This window comes from Cheilinus undulatus, linkage group 17 (genome assembly GCF_018320785.1).
Source record: "Cheilinus undulatus linkage group 17, ASM1832078v1, whole genome shotgun sequence".
NCBI lineage: Eukaryota > Metazoa > Chordata > Actinopteri > Labriformes > Labridae > Cheilinus > Cheilinus undulatus.
Window position 1 is genome coordinate 10093924 of NC_054881.1, and position 15615 is coordinate 10109538.

Genomic DNA, 15615 nt, shown 5'->3' on the forward strand with positions numbered 1-15615 from the left:
GTGAATTTACTAAACAGTAGTTTTTGATTTGTCGACAACTTTCACATAGTGAGGGAGAATAGCTGTTAATAATAGCCTTCCTAGTTTGTGATGTAAGCGATCCCAGAATGCTTTGCAAGGAGCTTGCAGAATGAACAAGGAAGGCCATTATATAAAATTCATCCATGAACTTAAAACTGTGGCTGAAAAACTGTTTGGTAAATATAGCCAAGCAATAGGGGTGGGCTTAGCTTACAATCTCTGCATGGCTTGGAAATATCTAATGGGGCCACAGTGTTATTGGGGTGGGGGCATGGGAGGATGGAGAGCACTCTTGCAGGTCGAAGCTTGCAGCCAAAGGCAGAGAGTAATCACAGTCAATCAAGCAAGAAAAAAACATGTACTACAACAACTCAACATCAGCTACTAGTTGCAGCTCACACTTCCTTATGTAGCAATCTTCAGATGTCTTCAAACAAGTTTGCATTAATTATATTTCAGTCAGGAACACCCTTGTCATACATTTTACCATTTTATTACAAAATGGATATTTTGCAGCATATGAGCAGCATGCTTTGACTGTCCAGGGAGTGCATAACTAAAACCCCTCATATGGATAGATTTATTTATGACAATGCATAATGACTTCAATAAAATTATTTCACAGGCAACTACTACATTGTAGTATGGATCTGAATATGATGATGCAACAAGCTTTATGCTATAAAGGAGGAAGCTGGGGTGGAGGAGGTTTAGCTCTGCCAGCAGCAGCAGTGTGCTGCATCAGCATTAATGCAAGCAGGGATTATTGAGAAGGACGTCATATTCAAATGGACTGCTGTGTTGAGAGATAGAGCTTGATTGGCTGTAAGAGTTTGGGTTGGGGTCAGCTGGCAATCAACTGATCCTGGCTGGGCTGTGCCCTACATGAATTATAATAAGCTACATGCTCTGTTGTCCCCTTCAGCACACTGTGCAGCATCTCCCTGCAGGCACAGTGATGTAAAATATAAAATATAAGTCCACCACTGCTTCTTAATGTCTCATTTCACTCTAAAGAACTCACCGACAGCTCAGAGGACAAGTCAAAAGTTATCTACACTTTGTGATACAAAACATGTACCTTTTGCTGCACCTTTATTTCCTTTACAATCCATAATAAGTTCCTTTATCTGTGGTTAAATTCATGTTTTTGTTTCACCTGAAGTTTCTAATTACCTTTCAAATTTATTGCAGGTCTGCATCCAAAAATGAAGTCAATTACCCTTAGTTTAAGACAGAGCAAAACAAAAAGATACAAAACCATTTTAAAGCAAAACAGTGGCAATATTAGCATGTATGACTAATGTAGTGCTGCTGAGGCATTTTGTCAAATCACAGCTGCATAATAGCCGTGCAAAATCTAATTTACAGAGTCTGTATTACTCTATATTACAGTACACCTTGGGTGTTTTTAGACCCTTTTAGGAGTGCTGCATCACCCCTAAATGTCATCTCAGCTGAAATGATTCTAATAGGAGCTAAAGCCTAATCAGATTTTTTTAACTGTAGAGAAAAACTGAATAAAAAATATCCCCCTATTTTAAATTCAGCAAGCAAAACACTTAATTCTACAGGATAATTTCAAGTCAGGGTAAAGGAGATTATTGCCTCTGTAATAAATGACAGAAAACTTAATTAGTTAATAATAAAAAATTTAGGTTTCTGGTGGGGTAATGTTTATTTTTAGGCCCTTTTCTTTGAAAAGAAATTACTTTTAAGGGTTGAGGAAAGAACTTGTGTAAGTTACAGCAGAAAAAGTACCACGGGGCGCAGGTGGCCTAGTGGTTTATTTGAGGCCCCCCACGTACACGGATGGCTCAGGTTCGAATCCGGCCTGTGGCACTTTCTCGCATGTCTCTCCCCAGCTCTCTAATCCCTCTACCGAGTCTACCCCCCCGCCCCCCGCCCCTCCGCTATCAATAAAGGCATTAAAAAGCCCAAAAATAAATCCTAAATAAATAAATAAATAAATAAATAAAAGAACAGTACTGTAGTAACAGTGTGCAGTGTAGAGATACATGTGATAAGCAGTGCATGTAACAGGTAGTGCTGATGTAACATGACCCTACTGATAGTAACATGTGGCTCATTAATGATGAGCAGGCTAATGGTTTGGTAGGAGGACAATATTGCATGTTTTTTGGGAAATTGGTGGTTTGGCAAGAGGACTGAAAGCTCCAGAGGAATTTTTATGAAGGACTGGGCACTCCTTAAGATCTGATCTTTAATTCACCTCTGCAATAAACTGTGTCCCAAAGAACTGCAAAAAAGTATTTTAATGCTGCTGGAAAATTTCTGTTTTTTGAGGATTTTTATGTTCGTTTTTTTTTTTTTTAATAGCGATGCAAAAACAAGCAGTACCACCAATCTTGAATCTTACCACAATAATTAACTGCAGTATGCAGTCTTTCCCACACACGGAACATACTAGGTTTGGTATAATCACAGCCACCCAAGTATATTTGCAGACCATTTTTTTTCTTTCTTACCTCTTTTTTAAAATCCATTTATACTGCAAATCCCAAAAGAAAGACTGGCTGATCTGAGTACACAGAGAGAGCCAGATATGACTGCACCATCAGAATCATTCACTGATCAACAACATGTCAGCAACGTCCCTTTCACTGATTTTAGATAGCAGGAATCTTCTCACTGACACAGGAGGTTACCTGTCACACTTAGAGTTTATATTTAAAATGTTAAAAAGATGAGCTGAGGCTTAGAGTTGAAACAAAGAAAGGAAAATATCTGTTATTATAATGTTATTATCTTGATATGATTCAGTTTTGACATAACTCCCAATTCATTAAAATATTTTAGTCAATTACTATAGAAGTTATGTTAAGATATTTGCTTTGTATTAAAAATGACTGGTCCTATTTCTCAGAGAGAATTAGAAATAAAGGCCTGACTCCAAATGATAAATCTCCTTCATTTAAAGGCCTGGTACCTTCTACAATTTAACAAATAAAGACCCTTTTATTATTACAGTAATTAAAATCCATGCAAAAGACAGAGGAACCCACTGATACGTCCCTCCAGTAAATGCACCAAAGAGCAGTGTCTCACATTAAAATATTAAGTTCTAATAGTGTTTGATCATTTTCTGCAGCTGCTTGGTTCAGTTCTGCACTCTAGGATGATGGCAGTAATACATTACTCCATCACTAATAAGCCTTCACACACTGGCTCACCCTGCTGTGATTATCAAGAGAAATATTTCAAGAGAAAGTTAAGTTATTTGAGCATCTTTATACAACATCCTGCTGATACATACTGTCAAAAGAGCAGAAACACACAAGAAATTAACTAGATGACCCATGGGGGCTGGACTTTCAGGTACACTAGTATTATGTTAATAATACTATAAAGTATTGCGATTACTTGTAAAGCACTTTGGGCTACATGTCTCATGTATGAAATAAGGTTGAGTTTAATACTGTTCAATATTTTTCCGACCTGTGAGTTGTAGCTTTAAGAAATGAGATAGTCCTGATTGCCTTTACCGCAGTCAGCCACAAGAGGGCGACTGAGATATTTTGGCAGCACATTTCTGGGGCTGTCTTGTTCTCCATCCCTGAGTTCGCTGCTAACGTGACATGCTGCAGATAGATCAAAAGATCCTGAAGTTGTTGATGCAGATAACAGCAGCTGTAATCAAGAATTAACTACTGAGTATGTTTTTATCATGAATTATACTAGATAATAACTGCTGACAGGTGGATTGTTTTTGCAAATCAAACATAAGCCAATCCAGATAAAACTGTTCACATCTGAGTTGTGTTTGGGGCTGCTTTAAAAGCTTGTATATACATAGATACAGGGGCTGCAAAACTTTCCAGCCATTAAGATATTTTTAAGAGCATTAAGAGGATTAAAAGTAAAGTAATATACATCTTAAAGTTACTGCTTCTGAATGTTGGCACAAGTAAGCCACCAAAGCCATGACTAGAAGTATAACTCAGTACAAGTTGAAATAAACAGTTAAAGCTATAAATCAGAATCTATAAATAGTCTAAATGTCTCTTAAATTATTACATATGGGGATATTTTTCAAACAGAAGATCAAATGTGAATTTTCAGTGATGGCAATGGCAATGTTAATCATTTTCTTATTAGAAGAATTGAATGTAACAAATATGTATCTAAATATGTATTTCAGTATAATATTTAAACTTCAGTGCAGATGAGCTGAATGCCTGCAAGTGCACCTACAGTCATTCTAGATGTACTTTTATTTTAGAAATGCAATCAAATGCATCCTAAATAGTGCAAATGTGTCTCTTATCATGCTTCACCCTTCATAACAAACATGAATAGAAACTACAATATAACAAATGAAAGTATAAGGGTTGAAAAGTTTAAGGATGATGCATTTGAAATAGTGCTGCACAATTCGGTAATGATTTTTAATTTCAATTATGCTTGACAATATTGGAGTTAAGATAAAATACACAAATGGTATCATTAGTCTACTTGAGTGGTTCTCATGCAAAATGCAGAGAATAAAGATGGTTCTACAGGGTGTAGTTCTCAGCTATGAATACAAATGTTAAGACAAATATTTAAAAAATACAAAACCTGAAGTTTTTCTAGCACTGCTTTCAAAATAAGTTAATAGTTCCCAACTAAGAAAAAGTTATCCTTTTTTGTCATAATAAAGATACTTATTATATCAGTATCAGTAAACATTAGTTTAAAAAGTGAATTATCTGTATTGTCAAATATGAGCATTTCTGCTATTTACTGTCAGTATATTGGATAGGGCTGGGCAATTAATCACAAATTAGAATAAATCGTGTTATGGCCTGCTGCAATTTACAAATCGCACAAGTTGCAATATTTCTTTAACATGAAATGTGTCAGAACACCAGTTTAATAAATCACATTTTTGGAGATTTTATGCACATTATGCAAACATTCATGTGTCAATTTTTTTATAATGGTTCACAAAAATACTCCTTTTCGTGTTTTATGTGTGTTTTCCTGAGTGACATCAAAATGATAATTCCCTTCAATGAAGCAAGTAACACAAAATTTGCAATATCAGCAAAAACAATGAGTTCATTCGATCTAAAACTGATGAAGCTTAGAGTTAGTTCACAAAAGTCATACCTTAAGTTGTGATCAGCTGATAGCCAGCTTCACCTCCTCCACCCCAGCCGGCTCCTTCATAGCTTAAAGCTTGTTGTACCCTCATATTCAGATTCATGCTACTATGGATTGATTGTTTCTGAATAATTTCATTGTCTTCAACACACACTGTCATAAATGTGTTTTAAGGTTTGTGTTTTAAAGACTAAAGTTTTAGGTCTGAACTACATTTAAACATCAGTATAAACATCTTTAGAAGCTAAAACTATTTTGTAATTATCTACATATCAGCTATCAGTAAAGATCCAATACGGTGTCTCCTTTGTACCTCTACAAAGTGTAACAGTGACACTCCTGTGCACTTAAAGGCCTTCTTACTGTCATTATTCTAAATTTTTGAAGTACTACTTTACAAAAGTCATTGTAGACTTTTCTAAGATTATAAAATTGCACAGTCTGACACTGCAATTATGATTAAACTAATTGTACAACACTCAGTGGAAAATTAAAGGCACTTTATAGATATAAGAAGAATGAAACCACACTTTCTGAAATCATTCCCAGACATTTAGATTTTTTTTTTTACATTGACAGTAGAGTAAAAGATACTTTCAATCTAAAGCTCATCAGTGTGAGCAAATTAATATCTTCATGGATAGAAATGAAATTCTAAAGCACCTCAGAGCACACTGAAATAAACATTCGGTACAGTCCAAATACGTCTCCTACCATGCCTCGCCCTTCATCACAAACATGAATAGAAACTCCACAATACAACAATGTAGAGTACGATAACAGAACTGTTTAAGGACGCTGCATGTGAAATAGCGCCGCATGATTTGGTAAAAATGTGCAAGCATACTATACAATATTTTGATTTGCGATTAAGATATATAACATAAATGGTATCATGAGTCTACGTGCTCGGTTATGAGATTATCTAATTGCACAGCCTGACATTGCAATTGCACTTAGATTAAGTGTGCTGCGATAATTTGAATTTACGTCTACTTTATATCAGTGTTTTGGAAAATTAAAAGGCACTTTCTGAATTTGTTATTACACAACAGGCTAAAGTAACTTTGTAACTTTGATTGGAACACATGTAAAATCTCTTCTGCTCTTATTTTTTATGATTTTATGGATAAAATCCATACTCTACAAATTAACACCACCCTAGACTGACTAATAATCAGTAAATAATCTGTCTTCAAGCTCCACTTCTTCTGTTTCAAAAGCTAGTAGAAAAGTTTTGACATCCTTGATTATTTTATTAACTGACTGACAGCACTAATTTAAAAAGAACCAAACCACACTCTCTGCAACCCTTCTATGACATTAGAACTTTTTAAATTAACAGTAACAGTAATATAACTGTTCAGTCTAATGCTCCTCAGTAGGGTTGAACGATTTACAATATAACACTTTGGTTTGCAAAAATGTCTGCAGAAAGGCCTTCAAGTTAACGATAGTGAGACTGTAGAAGTACCTTTAGGATAAACTTTTATGATTTGGAAACTACAGAAATCGAAACTAAAAAAAACTGCTGAAAAAAAATGTGGAAACACATTGCCTCAAAAATAACAAGTAAACTAAACTTGTCATGTGAGTTCAAGTAAGGTTTATTTAAATGTGCTGCAATTACAGTTACTTCATATTTCTGAGAATTAAATAATGACACAAGATTTGTTATTTAAGTGTGCAATGATAGTTTAAAGTTATTTAGTTTAAGGGTTAAAAACTGAGTTTCAAATGCTAATTTGAGTGTAACCTTCTATCTTATACTTTGAATTTCAACATTTGTGCCAGTCAAGGTAAGCAAACTAAAGCGTCAACAAGTGACAAACCTGAATGGTGCCCACTGAAACCAGGAGTCCTCTTCCATCATGTTCAGTCTGCCATCATGAATATCTAATTGTGAATTTGGCTCATAAAGTAAATTTGACATTAATTGCCACAGTAATCTGACTTTCCTCGTATGCTTATAGTTGGTCCAAAATGCTGCTGTTGTCTTTTAACAGGTACATGTAAGCATGAACACACCACCCCAATCCTGGCGTCCCTCCACCGGCTTCCTGTTCATTTTAGAATTCATTTTAAAATTGTATTGTTTGTTTTTAAATCTTTCAACAGATCAGCACCCCAGTACATTTCTGACCTCTTAAATGTCTACCCCTTTTGCAGTCCTTGAGGTCTGCTGATCAGCTCTACCTTGTCGTCCAAAAAAACCTGCGGTGGCTCCAAAACTGTGGAACGAATTGCCACTTGAAATCAAAACATCCCCTACCCTACCGACTTCTAAATAGTGTCTTAAAACTCATTTCTATTCTTTGGCTTTTAATTCAGCATGAGAGTTGTATGATCTCTGTCCTTTTTTGTCTTTTACGGTCCTAATCCCTGTGTTTTTCATGGCTTTTATTTGTTTTTATGTGTTTTCATTTCATTTTAAAGGTTTTTATATTGTTTTTGCCTGCTTTTATTTATTTTTTTATTCATTCTTTTTACTTCAGTTGTGTTTGTGATCTATTTCTGTGTTTTTACCGTGCAGCACTTCAGTAAACTTGAATGTTTTTAAAATGTGCTATATAAATAAAGTGGACTGTAGTAGGTTAAAGGCAATGATCATTTTTATGTTATTCTCATTTTGATCAAGAAAATTCTATACATGAACAAGAAAAGTAGGATTTTTGTAAACCATACTTAAAAAAGACTTTAATGTTTGCATAATGTGTAGAGCAAAAACAATCTATGCATCGAAAAAATGAACCAAACTGGTTTTGACACATTTCAGGTTAAAGGAATATTGCACTGTGATTTGAAAACTGCAGCAGGTCATATCCTGATTTAATCTAATTTGCAATTAATTGTCCAGCCCTATTAAAAACCATCATTATTCTCTGTATTTTCCTTGATAACCAAACATGTAGACGTGTGATTCCATTTATGTATTATATCATAAGCAATATCGCAGCACTAATTGCACATAAACTGTTTTTGATTCCCTGTAGGCCAGGCCTTAAGGTTAGGAATACACTAGATGATGCATGAATCCATATGAGTGACACATTTTTATCTATCAGGGTTGTAAATTGACTGATTTATTTAACTTACAGCCTTGCAAGCAATCAGCAGGACAACTTGGGCTGAACAATTTTGAAAAAAATATCTAATTGTGATTATTCTGGCTCACATTGCAAATGCAATGTGACTTTATATAATAAAGAAAGGATGCTTTGCAAACTATACTAGAAAAGAACTGACACTTGATGTTTGCATGGTGTGTAGAAGATCAAATCTGCTGCACAAAAAGTATTAAACTGGACATTTCAGTTCAAAGAAATATTGCAACTTCTGTGATTTGAACTATTGCACAAGCCATATTGCAAATCAGTCTAAATTTCTATTAATTGCCTAGCGTTAGTCCAAAGTGTTAGTAAATAAACAGCCAAAGCCATGCATAGAAATATAGCTCCAATGCACCTCAGTAGAAGCAGAAATAAACAGCCAAAGCTATAAATCAGAGTCTAAAAAGGCTCATCATTGGTGTTAAATAAACCGTCTTTGAAGAGCGAACAAAGGAGGATTTCAGAAAGTGTCGAAACATCACACACCATACGGAAGAATGTCTGCATTATAAGCACATAACACATCTTGCATCACTGCTGCATAATGATGTATGTTCAACCCCAGCGAGGCTACACCAGAGGCAGAATCCCACTGTGCTGCAGATTAACAAAAACACACACAAAAACGCACACATGGAGGAAGAAGGGGGGAAAAAAAACACCTAAAACCACTTAGGCTGTGTTCTGTGTGCTCCAGCAGGCAAAGGCGACACCTGCTTATTGAGAACAATCGTCTAACTGTAGGGTACATTTTTATGGAAATGCTCCCGCTCCCCTCCAGAGAGCGTTGCTTAGGGATTACAAACACACATGCTGGAGAAGCAGCGGCGTGCGCGTATGGCTCGCAGGGCTCCCCGTGTTGAGAGCAGTGGTATTTAACGCACAGCCAACGAGGAAGGAGGAGGATGACGAAACAGAGACTCCATTTTGGCTCCGAGCAACAAAAACACAGGGACGGGCGCAGGGAGGGATGGACTGCCTGATTGATTGATTGAGTCGTGTGCGTGCACGCAGACACAGGCAGGCTGCAGCCTATGATATAGAGCAGGGCCGCCGTAATAAGCAAAGGCAGCAGGCTGTAAGTGAGTAAGAGCAGAGAGGTGGGAAAGGGGAGGGTGGTATGTAAATCTGTGAAATCAGCGATAATTACAGCGAGTGCACAAAAAGCCACATCACAGTTGGCAGAGATGGTGCTAATCATCCTGACACAGTCTGCACCCAGACATCATGTGTCTGTGTGGGTGTTTGAGACGGGTCCAAAAACAGTGTGTTACGCTGCACAACATGTTTGTTTGCACGTGTGTTGCAGGGGTTCCTCTCTCTCTCCCGCTTTTGGCAAAAACAAAATGAAACCTTTCATTAATTTCATGGCTCTGCGGCTGAAACAAAAACACGTGTGATCTTCCAAACAAAACATCGAATTTACTATTATATCTGTGCATCAAGAAATTGGATTACCAGATCTTAATTTCACAGGAGAAGTGAACGCCTGCAGGTATGGAGGCAGCAAAACTGGAATGAGGGATTAAAAATGAGAAGGTAAAAAGAAAAAAGGAAAGTGCACTTTATTTTTACTGACAACAGAAAATGTGGATTTATCTATTTTTTTATTTAGAATAGTCAAGCCAATTTCAAAGCCTCTACATGCATGTTTGTTTTCTCTTTAACTTGTGAAAATATATGTATAAAAATAAGTAGCACTATTTTACATTCTATTCAGGTATAATTAAATCAAATGAAGCCTTAAAGTCCATTCATGTCATTTACTATGAATTTAAAGGCAGCTATATTCATCTGAGATGATTTTTCTTTTACTTCTATTTGAGGAAATGCAACAGCAAAAATGGTCCAACATGACTTTTACCATGAAATTTATAAATTGAGTATAAAAGATCTGATGTGAATTGTCATTAAAGGCAACTAAAATCATCTTAGATATGTTTTTCTGACTTTCACAGTAGAAAACATAATAAAGCATGCCTAATTTCGTCCAAATGTGTCTTTTACTATTATATTAATGCTCTTAATCTAAAGAATTATGTACACTATGTTAATCAAGGCAACTAAAATCACCTATGAGATATTTTTATTTTACTTTGATTACAGGAAATGCAATAAAACATACTGTAAATAGCCCAAAGGTGTCTTTTATTGTTGTACAAATGCTTTTCATGCAGAAGATCAAGTGCAAAATGCCTGTGAATACAACTATATTCATCGTAGATTTATTTTCCATTTACTTTTATGTGAGGAAGTTTAAGAAAACGTGCCCTAAATAGCCCCAATGTCTCTTATACCACTATACTTAGACTTTTTCTATTGGGATTAAAATCAGAATGACAGTCAAGGCAACTATAATCATCTAAAAGGGTATTTTCTTTTGATTCTATTTGAGGAAAAGCAATAGAACAAATCCCATATAGTCCAACATGGCACTTACCATTATATTCAAGTATATTCAAGATGTTGGTACAGAAGATCAAATGTGAATCGTCAGTAAAGGCCACTATAATCATTTGAGATATGTTTTTCTATAGCTTTAGAGGAGGAAATGTGATCTAAGATGCCATGTAAAGTCCAAAATGTGTCTTTTACGAATGTGAATTATCAGTCAAGGCAACTTAAACCATCATTTTTTTTCTATGGGTTTTGTTTGAGGAAATGCAAATAAAGATCTCTTTATGGGTCAAAATGTGTGTTTCATCATTATATTAATGCTTTTAGTGTCAAAGATTACATGCTGAATGTCAGTTAAAGCAACTACATTCATCTTAGATGACTTATCTTTTACTTCTATTTGAGGAAATAAAACATCAGAAATAGTCTAACATGGCTTTTACCATTTAATCTATAATTTTAGTCAAAAAGATCAAATAAGAACTGTAAAGGAAACTAATATCATGTTAGATGTATTTTTCTATGACTTTTAAAGGAGAAAATGTGATAAAATATACCCAATTAAGTTCAAATGTATTTACAAATGTGAATTATCAGTCAAGGCAACTTAAACCATCTAAGACGTTTTTGGGTTTTATTTGAGGAAATGCAAATAACGATCCCTAAGAGTCCAAATGTGTATTTTATGATTATATTAATGCTTTTAGTGTAAAAGATTATAAGTAGAATGTCAGAAAAGGTAACAACATTCATCTTAGATGACTTTTCTTTTACTTCTATTTGAGGAAATGCACTAAAACATTGTAAATAGTCTAACATGGCTTTTACCATTTCATTTACAAATTAAGTAAAAAGATCAAATGTGAATTATCAGTAAAGGCAATTAAAATCATTATAGATGTGTTTTATATGACTTTTAAAGAAGAAAATGTAATCAAACATGCCTAATTTAGTCCAAATGTGTATTCTACCATTATATTAACGCTTTTAATGTAAAAGTTTATGTGCAGAGTATTAGTTAAGACACCTCTAATCATCTATGACGTATTTTTCTTTTTCTATGATTCAGGGAAATGAAATAAACATTTAGTAAATAGCTCACGTGTCTTTGACCATTCTTTAATGTTCTAATGCAGAAGCTCAAGTGCAGAATGCCTGAGAATGCAACTATACTCATCTAGGACATTGGGTTCCCAACCTGGGGTCCAGGCCCCCCTAGGGGGGCACCAAAAATTTCAGGGCTTTGTCTGCTCTGAGGTCGTCATCATTAGTTTGCATATATTGACTAAAATCAACGTAACTCAGCCACAGGATGGGTCATAAAAGTTAGTAAGTGACAAATGCACATGTGTCTGTTTTATTGGGATCATTGAAAACAAAGTTGACAGTAATCTAACGTAATCCAAGGTTCCACTGATCTAGGATGTCTTTTTCTTTTACTTTCTTTTGAGGAGGTTTAAACACACCCTATATAGTCCCAATGTCCCTTATTCTGTCACACATGTGCTTTTTGTTTCAAGATTAGGTGCAGAATAACAGTCAAAGCAAATGTAATCATCTAAGACGATCTTTTCTTTTACTTCTATTTGAGGAAAAATTAACTGAATGAACCCTAAATGGCCAAACATGATGCTTACCATTAGAATTATAATTCTTGTGCAGGAATGTGAATTTTCAGTGAAGGAAACTAAAACCATCTCAGATGTATTTTTCTATGACTTTTGCATAAAAACCCACCTTATATGGTCCAGATGGGTCTTTTACCATAATATTAATGCTTTTAGTTTAAAAGGTTACATGCAGAATGCCAGTCAAGGCATTTTAACCATCTTAGATGTATCTTTCCTTTACCTTTATTTATGGAAATGCAATAAAACATATCCTAATAGTCCAACATGGCTTTTACCATTACGTTTGATTTTGGTAGAGACTATCAGATGTTTTAGATGTGTTTTTCTTTCACCTTTACTAGAGAAAATGCACTAACCCATGTCTGATAGGACAAATGTTTCTTTTACCATTATTTTAATACATTCTGTATATAACCTCAATATTCTAACTGTCTGTAAAAGCAACTCAAATCCTATTAAGACGCATTTCTCTATGACTTTCCCCAGAGTCAATGAAATAAAATACACCCTTTGTAGTCCAAATGTGTCTTTTACCAAATATCCAAATTTTCGCTAAGAAAAACCAATAAAAATTGTCTGTAAAGGCAACAAAAAGCCTTTAGATGGATTTCATCACCAACCTTTGCAGAAATTCCATTACAGTCTTTAAGAACCAGCATGTTTCCTTAACAATTAATTCCTTCGTTTTTATATTTGATCAAATGCAAATCGTCTTCGAATACAACTGCAGTCACTTCAGGTGAATTTCTCCTCATTATTTTTAAGGTAATTCCATAAAATGCAACACAAAAATCATCCACATGCAGGTCTTTAATTATTATTTTAGCTAAATAAAAATGCACTTATGGCTGTTTTTGTCTCGTAATATGCGTTTTATGATGAGAAGTGCCCTTAAACACAAAGAAGGTATGTGTACCTGCAGATATTCAAATGTGGGTCTACAAGGGTCAAATAAGTCTAGATTCTGTGGGGGTGAAAACAGGAAGAATAATGCTACTTTCTGCATTCTGAAACAAAAATTCAGAGGTGTGATGGCTGTTACTGTGAGAAAGAATTGCAGTCAAATCATGCATATTGGCTCACAAATATGCAAGATTTATGGTGTTATATTTTGGTATTTACATTTAACATTTAACTTGGTATAATGGTGACAATAATTACAGTATATTGTACCAAAATGGTGTTTTAAATAGCAGCAACATGAAAACAGCTCCCAGATTAATGGTGGATCTCTCCTAGGGCTGGGTGATAAGGATCAAAATTTCATTTTGATAATCTTTCACTGAATGACGAATTATGATAACCTGACATGCCACATGGATTTGTTTCTCACATCCATCTGGAAAACCTCTGATAGACAGCGCTTGGAAAAGGGCAGAGCCTTTGATAAACTCGGAGGGTGATTGGATGAACATTCTGTCACATCTTTACAGGCCAATCAGAGCAACAAAACATGTGACGTTGTTACCGCTACCGAGAAATAAACTCCATGTAGAATATCATAATGCGAACCATGGCGACTACAGACATGTCAGTACATGACTTTCGTCGGTTTTGTAAAGAAAACAACTCAATGCTGTTCTTTGTTTTTCTTTAACGAAGAAATGTCGTCAAGTTCTGATAAAACTGGCGCTTTAGCAGCATCCTCGCTAATGTCTTGCTCCATAACTGCACAGGCTTCTTGTTGCTGCTTGTTTACGTCACGACTGCGCCGCACCTGAAAGTACTGCCCCTCGTCGCTGATTGGTCCTGTCACTTTGCAAGATGGATTCGCCAGTTAGAAACATGGAAACGGGCGTATCCATCTGCTTTGCAAGGTTATGTACATGATGTTCATCTTCATATTTGTTTCTGTGAAAGTTTAACAAACGTCTGTCGTAATAGCAGAGTTTTAAACTTTGATATGATTCTAAAAATAAAACCAGTTTGATACAAACAACTATACTTTTAAATAGCATGCGTGTCAAAGATGAAATCCCAATCACTGTGATGGGACATGGTATCCAACATTACAATAACTTGATGATCTTAGTCATATTTTTTACCAAAATAGGAAAATCGCTGTTTCAGTTGCACAAATACGTTGGCAACATCTGGATATGTGGGTGGGACTGGTGAGGAGCTCCTAACTACTATCACCCACTTTATACTGAGACCTGTTTGATACCACTGCAAGAAAAACTTCTTTACACCCATTACTGGGTAATTTATTGATTTTAATCATCAAAAAAAAACATAACTAACCAACTGCACAGAAATTGGCAACACTGCTGCAAGTTGATAAACTTTTTATACATTGGATTGCTGTGGGTTTCAAAATGACGAAACTCAAAACCTGTGGCATCAAAAGTGCAAAAATGTACCGATCTTTGGTCATATTTTTAACCAAATGAAAGAGATTGCTGTCTGAGTTGCACAAATACATTGGCAACATTTGGAAAAATGGTTGGAACTGGGTTAGGAGCTCATCCACCTTACTAGAAAGTTGCTGAATTTTTTATACTCTTGAAAACTATGTGTTTCAAAGTGATTAAAACTTTAATATCTGTGGCACATAAAGTGCACAAATGTAATAATATTTGGTCTCATTTTCAATCAAATGAGAGAGATTGCTGTCTATATTGCACAAGGACATTGGCAACATTTGAAAAAATGGGTACAAAGGGTGAGGAGCTGCCCCGTTTCAACCTTGATACACGTTTGATACCATAAAATAGCATTTACCCCAATATTGAGTAATTTATTGTTTTAAATGATCAAATATTGCCAAACAAGTTGGAAGAATAAATTGGCAACATTTTGGAAGTTGCTGAATTATTTATACTCTTGAATACCACGTGTTTCAGAATGATGAGTTCTCTGGTTTGTAATGATCCATGGCACCAAAAGTCCAGAAATGTTCTGATCTTGGGTCACATTTGTAACCGAATGAGGGTTTGCACAAATACATTGGCAACATTTGGAAAATTAGAGTCCTATACGCCCACTACTGGGTAATTGATTGTATTTAACTATCTGAAACAGCTCAGAAACTACCAAAAGCGAGGGATTGCTGTCTATGTTGCACAAATACATTGGCAACATTTGAAAAAAAGTGGAACTGGTGCCCACTTTTCCAAATGTTGCCAATGTATTTGTTTAATTTGGACAATGTGAAGAAGTTTGTTGGCAAGTTTTGATCAATAAAATTACCCACTACTGGGTTTCTAGGGCTTCTATTTTGGTTGCAGATATGTGCCAGCATGACTTGACTAAACAAATAATAAAAATGCTTATATTTAAACTAATAAATATCCTAATAATTCTTGATTTAGATGAGACATTTTAAATAGATTATGTTGTGATCA

The 15615-nt window shown here is 35.2% G+C and overlaps 1 protein-coding gene across 1 annotated transcript in view; it reads right to left on the reverse strand.

Moving 5' to 3' along the window:
- lhx5 (LIM homeobox 5) overlaps nucleotides 1–15615 on the reverse strand; it is a 38078-nt gene that overhangs the window by 16709 nt on the left and 5754 nt on the right. The window lies entirely within an intron of this gene.